The sequence below is a fragment of the Leucoraja erinacea genome, chromosome 9, assembly GCF_028641065.1.
Source record: "Leucoraja erinacea ecotype New England chromosome 9, Leri_hhj_1, whole genome shotgun sequence".
Lineage (NCBI taxonomy): Eukaryota > Metazoa > Chordata > Chondrichthyes > Rajiformes > Rajidae > Leucoraja > Leucoraja erinaceus.
In genome coordinates, this window is record NC_073385.1 from 13786877 (window position 1) to 13804418 (window position 17542).

The window sequence follows — 17542 nt, forward strand, 5'->3', positions numbered from 1 at the left end:
ACTGTACGTCTTTGGAGTGTGGGAGGAAACCGGAGCACCCGGAGAAAACCCACGCAGTACAAACTCTGTACAGACAAGCACCCGTTGTCAGGATCGAACCCGGGTCTCTGGCACTGCAAGGCGGTAGCTCTACCGCTGCGCCACCGTGTCGCCTATACAAAAACATAATTTCACTGGACGTATGTGCATGTGCTAATGAAGAGGCATTGACCATTGAGAATTAGCAGGAGGGCCTTCATTTGGTCGGACACTGGGATTGTGTGATAATGTGGTGCAGTGGTCAAATTATTGCGCAGTTAATCTAAAAACCTTTTATTGGTTTGTTATTGCCACGTGTACTGAGCTAGAGTGAAAAGCTATTGTTTGCATGCTCTCCAATTAAATCCAATCACACTATACATGAATACAACCAGGCCATACACGAGTACAACAGGTAGAGCAGAGAGAAAATGTAAAAAATGTAGTAGGTAGACAGAAATGCTGGAGGAACTCAGCGGGTGCGGCAGCATCTATGGAGCGAAGGAAATAGGCACCGTTTCGGGCCGAAACCCTTCAGTATTCAGCAACCTGAAGAAGGGTTTCGGCCCGAAACGATGCCTATTTCCTTCGCTCCATAGATGCTGCCGCACCTGCTGAGTTTCTCCAGCATTTTTGTCTACCTTCGATTTTCCAGCATCTGCAGTTCCTTCTAGAACGTAAAGAATATAGTGTTTGTCATTATAGTGTTGCATTTCCTGAGAAGAAGTCCAATGTCCGAAGTGAGGTAGGTCGGAAGATCGGTAATACATCCTAGCCTATGTGAGGACTGTTCACTCCTGAATACAGAGAGGAAAAAGATTATCCTGAGTTTATAAGATATTAGGTGATAGGAGCAGTATAAGGCCATTCGGCCCATCAAGTCTACTACTCCATTCAATCATGGTTAATCTATCTTTCCATCTCAACCCCAATCTCCTGCCTTATATGCCCATAACCCCTGATACCTGTACTAATCAAGAATCTATCTATTTCTGCCATTAACATATCCATTGACGGCCTCCACAGCCATCGGTGGCGATTAATTGCACAGATTCACGACCCTCGTATTAAAGAAATTCCTCCTCATCTCCTTGCTAAAGGAACGTCCTTTAATTCTGAGGCCACGACCTCTGGTCCAAGACTATCCCACTCGTGCAAACATCCTCTCCACATCCGGCGGCACGGTGGTGCAGCGGTAGAGTTGCTGCCTTACAACGCTTGCAGCTCCGGAGACCCGGGTTCGATCCCAACTACGGGTGCTGTCTTGGACGGAGCTTGTACGTTTTCCCCGTGACAGCGTGTGGGTTTTCTCCGAGATCTACGGTTTCTAAGGCGTACAGGTTTGTAGGTTAATTTGCTTGGCGTAAATGTAAATTGTCCCTAGTATGTGTGTGTGTAGGATAGTGTTAGTGTGCGGGGATCGCTGGTCGGCGCAGACTCGGCACTGTATCTCTACACTAAACATCCACTCAATGCAGGCCCAGTCTGGTTTCAAACCTTTGTATCTTCTGCTTGATGGAAGCAGGGAGAAGAGAAAACAACGGGGATGAAAAATAATAGTAAGATTAAACGAGAACTTACCAGTTTGAAGTTTGATCTGTATTTTATGAGGAGTTACGATGAGGGATTTCGTGAAGAACCCCGCTTCCACGCATGCGTGTCATTCTTCAAAGCAGCGGTGTGAGGTCACAGGAACCTATAATGATCTAACATAGTAAGATTATCAAAGAGATACCAGTTTTTGATATGATCATAAGAGGGTGGGAGCGGAGGGCACGAAATCCCTCATCGTAACTCCTCATAAAATACAGATCAAACTTCAAACTGGTAAGTTCTCGTTTAATCTTACTATTTTACTTCGGAGTCACGTGAGTGACTTCGTGAAGATTTCAAAGCCCTGTGACCTCATGCCGTGGAACGAGTCCATGCTTCACAACTGCCTTGGGTATTGGGAGAGAGCATCATTAGTAATTTTAAAACACAATTATACAAAGAGTTGTGTGGTATAACGAAAAAATATATAACATTTTTTAAAATTTGAGAATCATAGCCCTGTAACCTTTCGGGCAAATTATTTTGATGAACATAAAATGTTTTCTTAATACAATGATGGCTCCAAAAATAACTGGTTTATTATAAAACCTGTGGAAAAACCCTTTTGGAATGACCATCCTGCCATTCTGAGGATTTGGTCTGTGGGTACCGGTACAATTTTGCTGCGGATGTTGCTGCAGTCCTGGTGGAATGAGAGTTAAAACATTAGTGTCTATTCCTGCCATTTTTAGGACCTATTTAAGCCACCTTGATATAGTTTGAGTCGTGACCCTTTCATGCGGTTTTTTGTAAGAGATAAACAACTCCATACTCTGACCTCGAATGTTCTTAGTATTCTATGTATTGTTAGATGTGTCTTGCTATACACCGTCGTTTGCCATATGGGTGTACCATAAAATCAAACACTTGACCCGAGGAACCCGATCTGTTTTCTTTTATTAAAACCTGTATGACAACACCAGTTTCTCGGTGCGATGATCAGGGAGTCCAGGCTCAGTTTGCTTAATGGCTGGACTTGTTGTGCGGTAAATAACACCATGAGCATAACCATCTTCCTGGTCTGTTACTGAAGTGACAACGCTGTTATGAGCTACAAGCTCCTCAGCATGTTGAGAAACGACACCCACGTCCCAGATTTCGGAGTACCTGGTTTTCTTACCAGGGGTGCGTTCCCACCGCGTGCCGCTCCGTTCCTTGTGATAGGTAATTGGAGAGTGCACTTGTGGCACTATTGATGGCACTGTAGCTCCATCGATTATCATAATGGAGACTTGTTAAAATTCCAATACGGCCAGAATGTTCTTGGCCTTTTGGTCGAGGTTTTTGTCCAAGCAGTATATGCCCCATTTCTTGATGAGTCCAAGGTACTGCTTCCGTGTTGACAGTCTTAGTGCAGATGAGATGAGATTCATCGTCCTGTCTGACAGCCCAATGTCGTGTAGTGGGTCTTTTAGACTCTACAAATCAATAAATCCATAGTCTTATGGCATGGATGACTGCCTCCAGTCACTGGATAAATCAATAATTTTTGGCTATGTTCATTAGGGAACATGGTTCTAACACCATCCCCTGTATGACTGAATACCATGATTTAGAAGGTCAGTCGGGTACTCTGAGAATTGCAGATGCCGAGTGTAGTTGAATTTTCCCTAGTACCCCATTGATGGGGCCGAACGGTGGAAAACATCACCCTATGGCTTTGTTTACATAACAATGCCAAGCTGGTTTTAGAATTTTAGTAAATAATATTGGGGCTAATGATTGCCCCTTTTGTAAGCTCTATATTGCCAAGGTTCCTCTTTTGAGTCAATGCCTGCCATACAGCTGACACCAAGTCTTTATCAATAATAAGAGTATCCATCTTAAAATGAATATCTAGAACAAATGTGTTTAGGGTTAAAATCAAATGATAATCCTGCAACCCTACTCTATTTTATTTAATAAATATGTTTGATACAATTCTAATGTTCCATGAAAAGTATGCTCAATCACACCTTTCGTGTACAATTTTTTGTAGCACCATGTGGGTTTTAGATTGTTTGGTTTATGTAAGGACAAAATGCCCTTCTGGTGTATGTTGTACTGTGGTTATTGGGATGAGTAAATCCTATCAGATAACCCTGAATACTGCTGAGATTATATGAATCTGTAGTGATTATATACCATACATAACTGTAGTGTTGCAACACCCCCTACCATCGTAGGTCCCTATTTTAACAGAATAAACCCCACCCACCTACCTCCATGGTTACCGGTGGTTGAGTTATTTCCTTGGTTTTTTGAAAAGGAGGTTCTGGTTTGATATTTCTTGTTCGGGGTTGTGTGGGAGGTTGAGGCTTCCGCATCTTCCAGGGATAAAAAATGATCCTGCGGGTTATATTGATTTCTGGCACTGCCACTGGTATGAGCCACATTTTTTATGGCCTTGCCTGTGGCTGGTATCATGCCCCAAAATAGGCCCTTGCGCTGGCCTTGATGAGCCCCAGTGTCTTGGCTTTGTCCACACACGGTTCTTTGTTTGCAAATGGTAGCATTTTGGGGTCCTAGTGCTGGCTGAATGGCCGCCTTCCACGTGTAGTTCAGGTCATATTGCATATTACTAAACAGAGCTAGTGCGTCTTGATGGTCTTTGGTTACCTACGTTTAGTCCAGGGTGCGGGTGTATGCTATGATGCCTTCCGTGAATCCCTTTAAGGTTCTCTGGATCTTGAGGTCCTGGTTCCTGATGTTTGTCCCCATATGCTGCCAAATGCATTGGTTTACACTGGGCACCTGTAATGCCTCACCGTTGCCAGGTGGCAGATGTCTGGCCAGTGTCTGTAAATTTTTCTTGTTGGCGTTTGTGGCCAGACATATAGTAATACTATTGCCATCCTGGATCCAAGTCTACCCATGTTTGACTTGGCTAAAGTAATCAGCCACCATGTCCAGCAGAGTCCCTGCTGTGTTAGGATCATGGGACGCTGTATTACCAGGCTCTGGCCCATCAGGGTCCTGCCTACTCTTTTTTATAGAGTTAGAGATCTCTAGGGTCCCGCACGGGGTACCCATGTGGGGCTTAACTGCTGCCCACTTGTCTTTTGTTCTGCGGACCCCTCTTGCAAGTCAACCCAGAACTGACCCACAGTGCTCCCCTCTGATGGGGTAGAAGCATTGTGCAGCCCTCAAAGAGGTACTGCTGTGGTTTTATCACGTTGGAGCAAGGCTCCATACACCGCTTCTTCCCGCTCCAGCCCTCTCGGCGCTGGTTGCCGGCGGTATTATGCAAAGTCGGACCCTTCTGAGTCCACTACCTTGTTTGATTTGTGTCTAGCCTTACCGCTCGGCCGCATGGATCTGGCCGGTGCGGGGCCGACATCGGGCACAGCTGATCCCACTACGGATGATCCAAGTGCCGCTGGCTGCTGCTGGCTGCCCGCTGTTCCACGGTCCTCCTTCTCCAGTTTTGTCCTTCCTTCCGTGGAGTGGATATGGCTGGTGTGGAGGATAACTGGCACAGCTGCTTCCATCTATTCCTTTAACCCGGCTCCAACGCTCTCAGCACTCCTGGCTGCTCCTTTATCTTAGACCCCTGGGACCGACCCCCATACTGACGGTACTGGTCCCTTGCGGTCGTTGCAGCCGGTCAACCCCACTCTAATGCCCTCAATTCTGGACACTCCTACTTATATGGTCCTTAGATAAGGGATATATAAGACATTCAAACTGATGATAACAGCTACTATAGTTTTTTATTTAATATATGGTCCCTAGATAAGGGACGAATCAGATATTAAACTGATAAGAACAGATACTACACTTGATCTTAGCCAAAAGGCCCAGAAGTGATTATTGTAACTAAAAACCCCGCTGGGACCGACCCTGGTACTCACATACTGGTCCCTTGTAGTAGATTGCAGCCAGTCAACTGCAAAGTCCTTTGCTGCCGAGAAATGAATTTTCTCACCGTGCTGGAGCGAAGTTGGGCACCGGTGTTTTCCCTCTCCGGGAATCGATGTGCCCATGCTGCTCCTGCCGTTGCCAGCTCCTGCCGCTGCCAGTGCTCCTGCCGTTGTCAGTGCTCCTGCCGCTGACAGCCGTTACTGCTCTCCTGCCGGCTGCCTGCACTCCGCGGTTCTCCCGCCGGCATTCTGCAGCTTACATGGACCCAGTCCATGTCTGCACCTAAAGGTAAGTGGAAGGAAACGCAGAGTCTCCTACCTGCGGTTCCCGACTTTTCATTCTCCCGCTGGTGAACGTTGTTCCCTGCGTGTCGGGTTCGAGCCGCTCGGACCGACCCCGGTGTTCACGGGCCTGGTCCTTCGCGGCAGTTCCTGTACCTATGGATCCCCTGGACCAACCCCGGTGCTTACCTTTTGAAGAAGGTTTTCAGCCCGGACGTCCAGTTCCTACTCCATAGTGCCGCTGCACTCGCTGAGCGTTTCCAGCCCTGCTGTGTACCCCGGGTACTTACAGCGCTGGTCCCTGCTCTCTGTCCCGCAGCCTTCGCGCTGGCCGCTAGCGACTGTTCCAAGCCAGTCTCGCTTGAGACTGGCATACGGGACCTCTTTGCTTTGCTTCCCGCCCGGCCGAGAAGTGAATTTTGCCGGTGCGGGAGCAAAGTCGGGCACAGGTTGTTCCCCTCCAGGGAACTCGTGCTGTTGCTGCTGCCGGCTGCTCGCCCTCCACGGGTCTCCCCGCCAGCTTTCCGCAGCCTCCTAAAAGGTAAGTAGAAAAAAGGGAACGCAGAGTCTCTTACCTGCTGTTCCCGACTTTCAAATTCTCCCGCTGGGGAACGCCGTTCCCCCCTGTGTGACTCGTTGCAATGCGTGTAGCGATATGACACGCATGCGTGGAAGCGGGGTTCTTCACGAAGTCACTCACGTGACTCCGAAGTAAAATCCTTGATTTTACTTCGGAGTCACGTGAGTGACTACGTGAAGAACCCCCCTCAGCACGCATGCGCGGCATTACGTTTCAGCAGGCAACAGCGGCAGGCGGGAGTTAGGCTGGGAAAAACCAGCATCTGCAGTTCCTTCCCAGCCCTCCCGCTACAACCCTGAAAGGAAGCCAGGTAAGTCTTACCTTCAGGTCAACAGCGACTCGCGTCTGTTTGTTGCTCCAGGAGGAGCAAAGCAGCAGAAGAAGCGGCCCCCGTTGGACTCCGGGGAAGGAGTGTTCCGTTCCACGGAAGGGGGAGAGACGCCACCAGGACCGCACACGCTGCGGACCACGGACAGAGAGCTGCGGCGGTACCATTCCAGACGCAAGCGGCCCCCGTTGGACTCCAGGGAAGGAGTGTTCCGTTCCACGGAAGGGGGACAGACGCCACCAGGACCGCACACGCTGCGGACCACGGACAGAGAGCTGCGCCGGTTCCAGTCCAGACGCAAGCGGCCCCCGTTGACTCCGGGTAAGGAGTATTTTCCGTTAGGAGTATTTTCCATTTTACGGAAGGGGGAGAGCGCCACCAGGACCGCACACGCTGCGGACCACGGACAAGGAGCTGTGCCGGGTTCCAGTCCAAAAAACACAGGAGTCAGGTGCTCCCGCTAAAGAATGGACCATCAGGTAAGTCTACTCTGAGGTCGGTTTAACTGGCAAAGGAGAGTTCTTTGCTTGTTCCAACAGCCAAGAAGAAAGAACAGAACAAGACTCTCCAAGAAACCTGGCCCCAGCTCGGTTCCAGCAGACAGGCATCTCATCACAGGGGGACAGAGGGCGGTAGGACCGCCAACCCAGCGCTCCGCCATCCCCGACACCGAGCCGAGCCCAGTTCCACTAGCGCCTGAGCAGCGGACTGGATGTCAACAATCCGGCCGGTGGTTCCGATTCGTTGGACGGGGACGTCTCACCGCCCGTTTAGGGCAGAGACAGCCGCCTGAGCCACATGGAATGGCTCGTGGAGCATAAGCTCCAGCGAGACTTGCTTATGGGGAGCAGTTTCGCAGAGGGAGTTCAGGCACTCCCTCCACAGTGCCTCATGCACTGGCCATTGCTTCTTCCTCATATAAGGACAGCTTTGGCGACCAGAGCTGGGCTGGTCAAGAAGAGGGGCACTGGCTGAACAACATCGGGAGTACGCATGAGGTACAGGAACAGGAAGAGCTGCTGGGTGTGGCCGCTATGTGGTTTCACCACGAGCGAAATGGCTTCAGTTTCAACTGATGGCCAGCCTACTACCTGTTTTTTCCAAAAAACCTCTCCAAGACAGGTAGCCATGAGGCGTTGGATTTATCACGCCACCCCTAAATTGCATTTACTCAAAGTGCCCGCCATTATTGGGGGATACATTGAGCAGCGCATTTAACCTAAATGTTTTTTAAAAATGCATTTGATACCTGACGTCGGCTATCATGTCCACCTGCTCATTCCAGAAGGGCAGGGTAGTATGGCAAAACACCTGACCCAAATGTTCAACGGTATACCCCATAACTTCTCTAGTGAAGTCACAAACCTGCCCTCAATCTAAAAAATTAACAGGATCATGAGAATGCCGACTCACAAGCACAGAACCTGCTACCTGGCACTTACCAAACCAGTCCTAAAAAACTGGACGAAGTGTTCAAACTATTCGGCACAAGAGGGCAGAGTCTGGAATGAGCACCACACAGAATACCAGACAGCAGTACCTCTCCGCATCCACCAGCGGCATCTACCTCAAGGTACTGGTGAAAGCTCGGGGCCTGCATGCCAAACCCGTAGGTTTTAGGCCACGGCCCAGAGCAGGCCCCAGGGAAAATGTGCCACCCCCAACAAACATCATCCCTACAAGAATAAGGAACCAGAAACCAAAGAAAACAGCAATAAAGACAGATAAGTATGGTTCCTACCACCACATAAAGGTGAAGGGTTGTACTAACGGGGTGGGTGAATCACACCTGGTTAGGAAGCTATCACTTTGGTAGTTATATACAATACCTTGCCACCAATTTAGCAAGCACCCCAAGGGGTCTACCCTCCCGCGATGGTGAATGTGGCACCATCATTGATAAACCACTTAAGTATTCACCAGGTATACCCATTCATGGGATTTGTAACTACTACCATGGGACCAAGATACTTTATGGTAGACATCAACCTTGAAGATGCATACTATTCAGTGCCTTCTCATATAAGTTTCGGATACCGCAATTACCTGGATGGAGTAACCATGATGAGCATTGCGGCATTTTAGTCTAAGCTATCCTGTATCAACCAGCCCTGACACTTAAAAAACATCCGTCATGGCATGTCTATATATTAACGACACACTATCCTGTGATACAGCGTTAGCTGCATTAGATACTGACTTATTTAGCGGGCATTGCCATATATCCAGATATTACGTGACCATCCACAACTTTGTCATCTGGTATTCATTAAGACTATCAGTTATGGTAACATTAACCACCAATCAACTACGTGGCAAAGTATAGTAGCAGCATTACCAGCTACTGAACATTGTACCTTTCCTATGAGCTGAGATACTAGTGTTCAAAACTATATCCATACCTGTGATATGGGGGCATATGGATTAATCTGGAGTGTTATCATGGAATTATCGGCAGGAAGGATTATGGTTGTACTCTTCCACCTGTTTTGAGTAACATCTTATGTGTCCTGATGTGTTACTGAGCTTGTAATACTTAGTGCCTATGCAAATTGACTTAAACGTGTTATATATTAACTTACTTAATTCTAGTGAAGCATTTGCTCAGTAATCCACCAAATTTGCATGTTCATTTATAAGTTAACAACATCACAGTGGTGGCATATACCAAACCACTTGGGCAGGGAACATCGATATTAGGTGACAATTTATTAACAATTGGTAACCGTATGTCGTCAAACATATTTGACCATCAGTAACCTCACCTATCAGGTGAGCTAAATACTGTAAACATACATTTAAACCAAAAATATTTGCTGAAATTACTAAGCAATATGGACACCAGATATCGATTCCTTATATCCAATCAAATCACCACGTATTAACTTACGTCACATGAAACCAATTTCAAGGCAGCGGCTATGGAGACATTCCCACGTATTGAAGGGTGGGGGAAATCTAATCTCTAAATTCTCCTTTCCTTCTACCTCTTCAATAGGTACTACGGCTTCATCAGTCGGGTACTACGCAAATTACAGTGGACCAAGTCCACAGGCATGCTTCCCAGTGATCCTCAATATGGTCATTAAAAGAATTGTAAAATTGGGAAGACCACTGCTGTGTTTGGATCAGCAGCGCTATCAACCTGATGACAGCATTCCGTCGCATATCCTAAGGAACATACCTGAGGAGCATCAAGAAATGGGACACTGTTTTTCCAAAACAAGAATTACACATTCAACTACAACAAAACTGTACTGGAGCTCCTGGCAGGTCTTCACCACAATGAAGGAAATGTTCTGTCAGCCTACTCAACTTGGGTACCGCTCACTGGTGATCAGATACAGGAGAGGTATATTCAGTCCATTCCCCAGAAATAGGTACACCCAAATTGGGATGTCAGTGAAACCCTGACGTACCTTAGGGGATGATCACCAGCCAGGTCACTCACCCTGGAACAGCCTACCCTGAAGATGGACATGCTGATGGCCTTACATCACCACAAAGAGCCAGTTCTCCCATCTACTGCGATGGGACAACATGGTTATGACACCAGATAGTGTCACATTCCCATTCAAGGGTTGGCCAAACAGAACAGACCAGGAACATCATGTCCAGTCATGAAATCCGGGCATACCCACCTGAACCACGTTTTATGTGTCATGACCCACTCAGAGATCTACATCGACACAATAAGGAATACCGAGGGAGAGGAAAAAGCCTTATGGGTCAGCCACAATAAAACTCTTGGTCGGGTGACGAGCTAAACTATCTCTAGTGGCTCAAGCAGGTACTGGGAGTTGCTGGAGAAAATACTGACGTGTATAAGTCTTATTCCACCAGGACGGCTCCCACGTCAGTGACTACGAGAATGGAAGATCCTATGGACCTCATCCTGGCTACTGCAGGTTGGTCCAGTGAGTTTTCGTTCCAATCGTTTTTTTACAAACCACTGACAGAACCTGTATCGTTTGCAGAAAAATTATCTGCAAAAAATATATAATTTAAGCCCGGGGGAGCAATTGATCTTATTGTTGTTAATAACACCATTATTGTTTTACAAACAGATTCATGGTTGATTACGATAACATACTTCCTCCCTCGAATGACTTCGGCAGCGAGTGAAGTATGAACTGTTACACGGTTTGAAATCACAGAGCTTTGAAGTCTTCACGTAGTCACTCACGTGACTCCGAAGTAAAATAGTAAGATTAAACGAGAACTTACCAGTTCGAAGTTTGATCTTTATTTTATGAGGAGTTACGATGAGGGATTACGTGCCCTCCGCTCCCACCCTCATTATATAGATCAAACTAGCAAACTGATGTCTCCTTGTCTTTACTATGTTTACTTCAAATAACTGTGTCTATCTGTGATTCCACACCGCTGCTTTGAAGTATGCCGCGCATGCGTGCTGAGGCGGGTTCTTCACGTAATCCCTCATCGTAACTCCTCATAAAATACAGATCAAACTTCGAACTGGTAAGTTCTCGTTTAATCTTACTATTATGTTGGCTGCGTCATGTAGACCAAAATAATGGAATTATAAATTCATATCTCATCCTTGAAACCGTGGATCTTAATTTCACTATGAAAAGGTCATTCTTGGTGCCCATGGAAACTATGTGATTGGTATTTAAAAAATTACCTGATTCCCAATTATCCACAGAAGTAAATTGGGCACAGTTGCTGGTGTGGACTCCAGATCTACAGCAGTGGGTTTAAGTCTTAACCTGCTCTTCAGCTAGAAGGTGCTCCAGGAGGCCTGCTCAATCTCGCCTCCTGCTGGAAAGGGGCGGACACTGTTGGAGACAGTTTATAAAATCATCAGACGAATAGGTCGTATAAAGTCGGCATAGAGTCTCTTGCCCAGAGTAGGGGAACCGAGCAATGGGTTCAAGGTGAGGGTGGGAACGATTTAACAGGAATCTTTTTTATCGCAAGGGGTGGTGGTGGTATGGAATAAACTGCCGGAGGAGGCAGGGACTATCGTAACATGTGTACAAGCTGTGTACATGGATTGGACAGGTTTAGAGGGACATGGGCCAAATGCAGGTAGGTGACGTCTGAAGAAGGGTTTCGGCCCAAAACGTTGCCTATCTCCTTTGCTCCAAAGATGCTGCTGCACCCGCTGAGTTTCTCCAGCATGTTTGTGTACCGTAGATGGGATAATGTTGGCCGGCGTGGGCATGTTGGGCTGAAGGGCCTGCTTCCACGCTGTATCACCCTATGACTCTATGACCGATGACCTGGCTGCTCAAGAGTAGGAAGTCCCCGTCAGCGTCAGCTGTGACAGAGGCACTCAGATTTAATAACTCGGGCCAGAAGCAAACGTGTAGCTTGTATCAATATTCGCGGAGTGGCCCCCCCGTACATAATATCCCTGGCCCTCAAGGCAGGTCAGACAGGAGCTTCCACACGGGCGGCACGGCACGGTGGGACAGCGGTAGAGCTGCTACCTCATAGCCACAGAGACCCTGGTTTGATCCTGACTAATGGGCCTGTCCCACTTGGTGATTTTTTTAGGCAACTGTCGGCGACTGTCATGGTCGTAGCAGGTCGCCGAAAAAAACGGCGGCAACCCACGTCATCCTGGCGACAACCTACGACAGCACCTACGTCAGGAGAAGTCAAGCTACGCTCATTGGCGCCAAACCCACTGTCGGCGAAAAATTTTCAACATGTTGATAGTTTGGCGGTGACCAGAAAGACGCTACTGAGGAGTCTACTCCCGGCGACGACTGGCGAACATGTAGCGACAAACTAGTCGCTTGTAGTTGCCTAAAAATGATCGCCTAAGTGGGACAGGCCCATTTGGGTGTCGTCTGTGTGGAGTTTGCACGTTCTTCCTGTGACCGCGTGGGTTTTCCCCAGGTGCTCCGGTTTCCTCCCACACTCCAAAGACGTACTGGTTTGCAGGTTAAGTGGCTCTGTAAACTGACTGCAGAGTGTGAGATTAAACTAGTGTATGGGGTGATTGTTGGCCGGTGTGGACTTGGTGGGCCGAAGGGCGTGTTTCCAAGCTGTATCTCACAACTAAACGCTGCAAACTATCCTGAGTCCATACTAAACCAAGTAATACTCCAGGTGGCTTCATTGTTCCCATTCTGCACTCCTTTGCAATTCTTGAATTCATGAAAGGGTTCATTGTAATTAGACCCAATTATTAATGCTGGATCTGTTACTCTGACAGGCTCAGGAGTAATTGGTAAGCTTTGACAGCAATTTTACCGACACAGAACTTCAAATGCTGGTTTACAAAAAAAGACGCAAAGTGCTGGAGTAACTCAGCAGGTCAGGCCACATCTATGGAGGACATGGATAGGCAACATTTCAACTAGAACCTATCACTTGTCTGGTTTTGTCTGACGCCCATCTCTCTTCTGGCTTTCTCTGCCCCCACACCCCTACAATCAGTCTGAAGAATGGTCCCAACCTGAAACTTTGTCTATCCGTGTTCCTCATAGATAGATTGCCTGACAATGCTGAAAGGCCCTTGATTGAGTGGATGCAGAGAGGATGTTTCCACTAGTGGGAGAGTCTAGGACCAGAGGGCACAGCCTCAAAATAACAAGACGAACCTTCAGAAAAGAGATGAGGAGGAATTACTTTAGTCAGAGTGTAGTGAAGCTGTGGAATTCATTGCCATAGAAGGCTAATGGAGGAGGCGAAGTCAATGGTTATTTTGAAGGTGGAGAATAACAGATTCATGATTAGTACGGGTGTCAGGGGTTTTGGGGAGAAGGCAGGAGCATGGGGTTGAGAGGGAAAGAAAGATCAGCCATGATTGAATGGCGGAGTGGACCTGATGGGCCGAATGGCCTAATCGTGCTCTGACAACTGATGAACCCGCTGAGTTACATCTTGTGGCATCCATCTTACCCCCACCTGTGAAGAGGTCACACGAGGTCGACCTGCCTGAATCAATGCAAAACCCCCCCAGAGTTTCACCTCCCTGCTCCACCTCCCTCCACTGTGGCCCTAGTGAGACCACACCTGGAGTATTGTGTGCAGTTTTGGTCTCCCAATTTGAGGAACGACGTTCTTGCTATTGAGGGACTGCAGCGTAGGTTCACCAGGTTAATTCCCGGGATGGCGGGACTGTCATATGTTGATAGAATGGAACGGCTGGGCTTGTACGCTCTGGAATTTAGAAGGATGAGAGGGATTCTCATTGAAACATATACGTTTATTAAGGGTTTGGACACGCTAGAGGCAGGAAACATGTTCCCGATGTTGGGGGAGTCCAGAACTAGGGGCTACAGTTTACGAATGAGGGGTAAGCCATTTAGAACGGAGATGAGGAAACATTTTTTCACACAGAGAGTTGTGAGTCTGTGGAATTCTCTGCCTCAGAGGGCGGTGGGGGCTGGTTCTCTGGATACTTTCAAGAGAGAGCTAGACAGAGCTCTTAAAGATAGCGGTCAGGGGATATGGGGAGAAGGCAGGAACGGGGTACTGATTGTGGATGATCAGCCATGATCACATTGAATGGCGGTGCTGGCTCGAAGGGCTGAATGGCCTACTCCTGCACCTATTGTCTATTGTCTATTGCCAAAGGTCACCGAGGTGGAGGGAGGGAGGACTGAGTGGAGAGTGCTGATTGTGAACACAGAGGGGCGGTGAGCCTCTGCCGTGACATTGCCTGGGGTGACGGGGTTGGAGTGCTGCCTTTTAATTATTGTTTCTGCTGACGCGGAGCTTTGTGATGACTGCGGCGATAACGGCAAAGTCGACAAAATGTTCCAACGAGGCCCGCTTTGGCAAAATTGTTATTATTACTTTCAAATCCCCGCGGAATTGCCCTGGAGACTTCGGGAATAATACGCATGACACCCGGAAGAAAAATCACTGAGTTATTAAAAAAAAAAGAAAATTACTGATTTAAAAAAAACAAAACACGTACATTAATTGTTTCAGTTCAATTAATGATAGAGGGAATGGGACGTTTGATTGACAAAAGGGTTTGTAAGTGAGGGTCTGAAGAAGAGTCTCGACCCGAAACGTCACCCATTCCTCCTCTCCAGGGATGCTGCCTGTCCCGCTGAGTTACTCCAGCATTTTGTGTCTATCTTTAGCACTCAAGGGAATGGTGCTGCATTATAGAGGCAGAGATTAATTAAAGATGGTCAGCATGACCATGCGGTGGAGATTCTGTCTGACTGCTTTGATTGAGTTTTTCGAAGTGACAGAGAAAGGATTATCGACCTCTGTCTGGGTTATGAGGATATTAGCTCTGAGGAGGAGTAGGACAATCTTGGGGCGTGGGAAGGAACTGCAGATGCTGGTTTGCACCGAAGATAGACACAAAATGCTGGAGCAACTCAGCGGGATGGACAGCATCTCTGGAGAGGAGGGATGGGTGGCGTTTCGGGTCGAGACCCTTCTTCAGACTGAGAGTCAGGGGAGAGGGAAACTCGAGGTATGAAATGGTCCAAAGAATTCCTACACATTTTGGCTGTAGAAGGGATCTTGACACAAGATGTTGCTTGTGTAGGAAGGAACTGCAGATGCCGGTTTACAAAATGTGTAGGGATTCTTTGTACCTTTTCATTATCCCTGGTTTCCCACACCCCTGACTCAGTCTGAAGAAGGGTCTTGACCCGAAACACCACCCATTCCTTCTCTTCAGAATGGCAGGCAGTGACTCGTGGAGTTCCGCAAGGCTCGGTGCAGGGACTGCAGTTACTTTAGTTACCATATACATTAATGATTTAGATGAAGGAATTAAAAGTAGCATTAGCAAATTTGCAGATGACACAAAGCCGGGTGGCAGTGTGAACTGTGAGGAGGATGCAGGGTGACTTGGACAGGTTGGGTGAGTGGGCAGATGCATGGCAGATGCAGTACAATGTGGATAAATAGAAACATAGAAAATAGGTGCAGGAGTAGGCCATTCGGCCCTTCGAGCCTGCACCGCCATTCAATATGATCATGGCTGATCATCCAACTCAGTATCCTGTACCTGCATTCCCTCCATGCCCCCTGATCCCTTTAGCCACAACGGCCACATCTAACTCCCTCTTAAATATAGCCAATGAACTGGCCTCAACTACCTTCTGTGTCAGAGAGTTCCAGAGATTCACCACTTTCTGTGTAAAAAATGATTTTCTCATCTTGTTCCTAAAGGATTTCCCCTTTATCCTTAAACTGTGACCCCTTGTCCTGGACTTCCCCAACATCGGGAACAATCTTCCTGCATCTAGCCTGTCCAACCCCTTAAGAATTTTGTAAGTTTCTATAAGATCCCCCCTCAATCTTCTAAATTCTAGCGAGTACAAGCAAGTCTATCCAGTCTTTCTTCATATGAAAGTCCTGACATTCCAGGAATCAGTCTGGTGAACCTTCTCTGTACTCCCTCTATGGCAAGAATGTCTTTCCTCAGATTTGGAGACCAAAACTGTACACAATACTCCAGGTGTGGTCTCACCAATACCCTGTACAACTGCAGTAGAACCTCCCTGCTCCTATACTCAAATCTGTGAGGTGATCCACTTTGGTGCCAAGAACAGGAAGGCAGATTATTATCTGAATGGTGTCAGGTTAGGAAAAGGGGAAGTACAAAGAGACCTGGGTGCCCTTGTACTTCAGTCACTGAAAGTAAGCATGCAGGTACAGCAGGCAGTGAGGAAAGCTAATGGCATGTTGGCCTTCATAATGAGAGGAATTGAATATAGGACAATAGAGGTCCTTCTGCAGTTGTACAGGGACCTGGTGATACCACACCTGGAGTATTGTGTGCAGTTTTGGTCTCCTAATTTGAGGAAGGACGTTCTTGCTATTGAGGGAGTGCAGAGTAGGTTCACAAGGTTAATTCCCGGGATGGCGGGACTGTCATATGATGAAAGAATAGAGTGACTGGGCTTATATTCACTGGAATTTAGGATGAGAGGTGATCTTATAGAAAGGTATAAAATTATCCAGGGATTGGAAATGCTGGAGGCAGGAAACATCTTCCTGATGTTGTGGGAGTCCAGAACCAGGCGCCACAGTTTAAGAATAAGGGATAGGCCATTTAGAACTGAGATGAGGAAAAACTTTTTCACACAGAGAGTTGTGAATTTGTGGAATTCTCTGCCTCATAAGGCAGTGGAGGCCGATTCACTGGATGCATTCAAAAGAGAGTTAGATAGAGCTCTATGGGCTAGCGGAATCATTGAAAATGGGTAGAAGGCAGGAACAGGGAACTGATTGTGGATGATCAGCCATGATCACATTGAATGGCGGTGCTGGCTCGAAGGGCTGACAGGCCTACTCCTGCACCTATTGTCTATCTACCTATGTATCCAGGGATGCTGCCTGACCCGCTGACCGCCCTTGTCCCGTATTTGACTGCCAATGCTCGGGTCGAGGGGACTGTCAGGTCGATGCGCCGCGTCCGGCCCCGCCTCACCCATCCCGACGTAGTGCAGCCCATGGAGTGCAGCAGCAGTAGCAGCGCCTCGCCCGTGGCCCCGTCAATCTGCAGCCCAGCCAGCTGTCCGACCTTCGGACCCTCGCTTAATGCCGACACCACCACCACCCCTCCTTCTCATGGCCGATCATCGCGGCCCGGGCCAAAACTCCTCAGCTGGCCCGCCGGCTGGGCTTTGTGTGCAGTCCAGCACCCGGGCCAACTCATCATTCACCCAGCCACGGCCGAATCAGTCAAAGAATTGCCGTCGGGCATTTGTCCCTTATTTTGACCTTGTGCCCCTTATTTGGGAGTGAGAAAGTTGGCAAACCTGCCCACCACCCTCTGTAAAAAAAAAATAGCCCCAGACTGCTTTAAACTGTGTGCCAGGGCTAGTGGTGGAGACGGATACAGTAGTAGTGTTCAAGAGACTTTCAGAAGCTTTTTCCCAGCGTAGAAATGTCAAAGTCTAGAGAGTATATAGTAGCTTTAAGGTGAGAGCGACA

The 17542-nt window shown here is 47.8% G+C and overlaps 1 protein-coding gene and 1 pseudogene across 2 annotated transcripts in view; one reads left to right on the forward strand and one right to left on the reverse strand.

The window, feature by feature from the left end:
* adck1 (aarF domain containing kinase 1) overlaps positions 1-17542 on the forward strand; it is a 453257-nt gene that overhangs the window by 273058 nt on the left and 162657 nt on the right. The gene's annotated exons all lie outside the window — the stretch shown is intronic.
* LOC129700617 (U2 spliceosomal RNA) lies at positions 5295-5401 on the reverse strand (annotated as a pseudogene).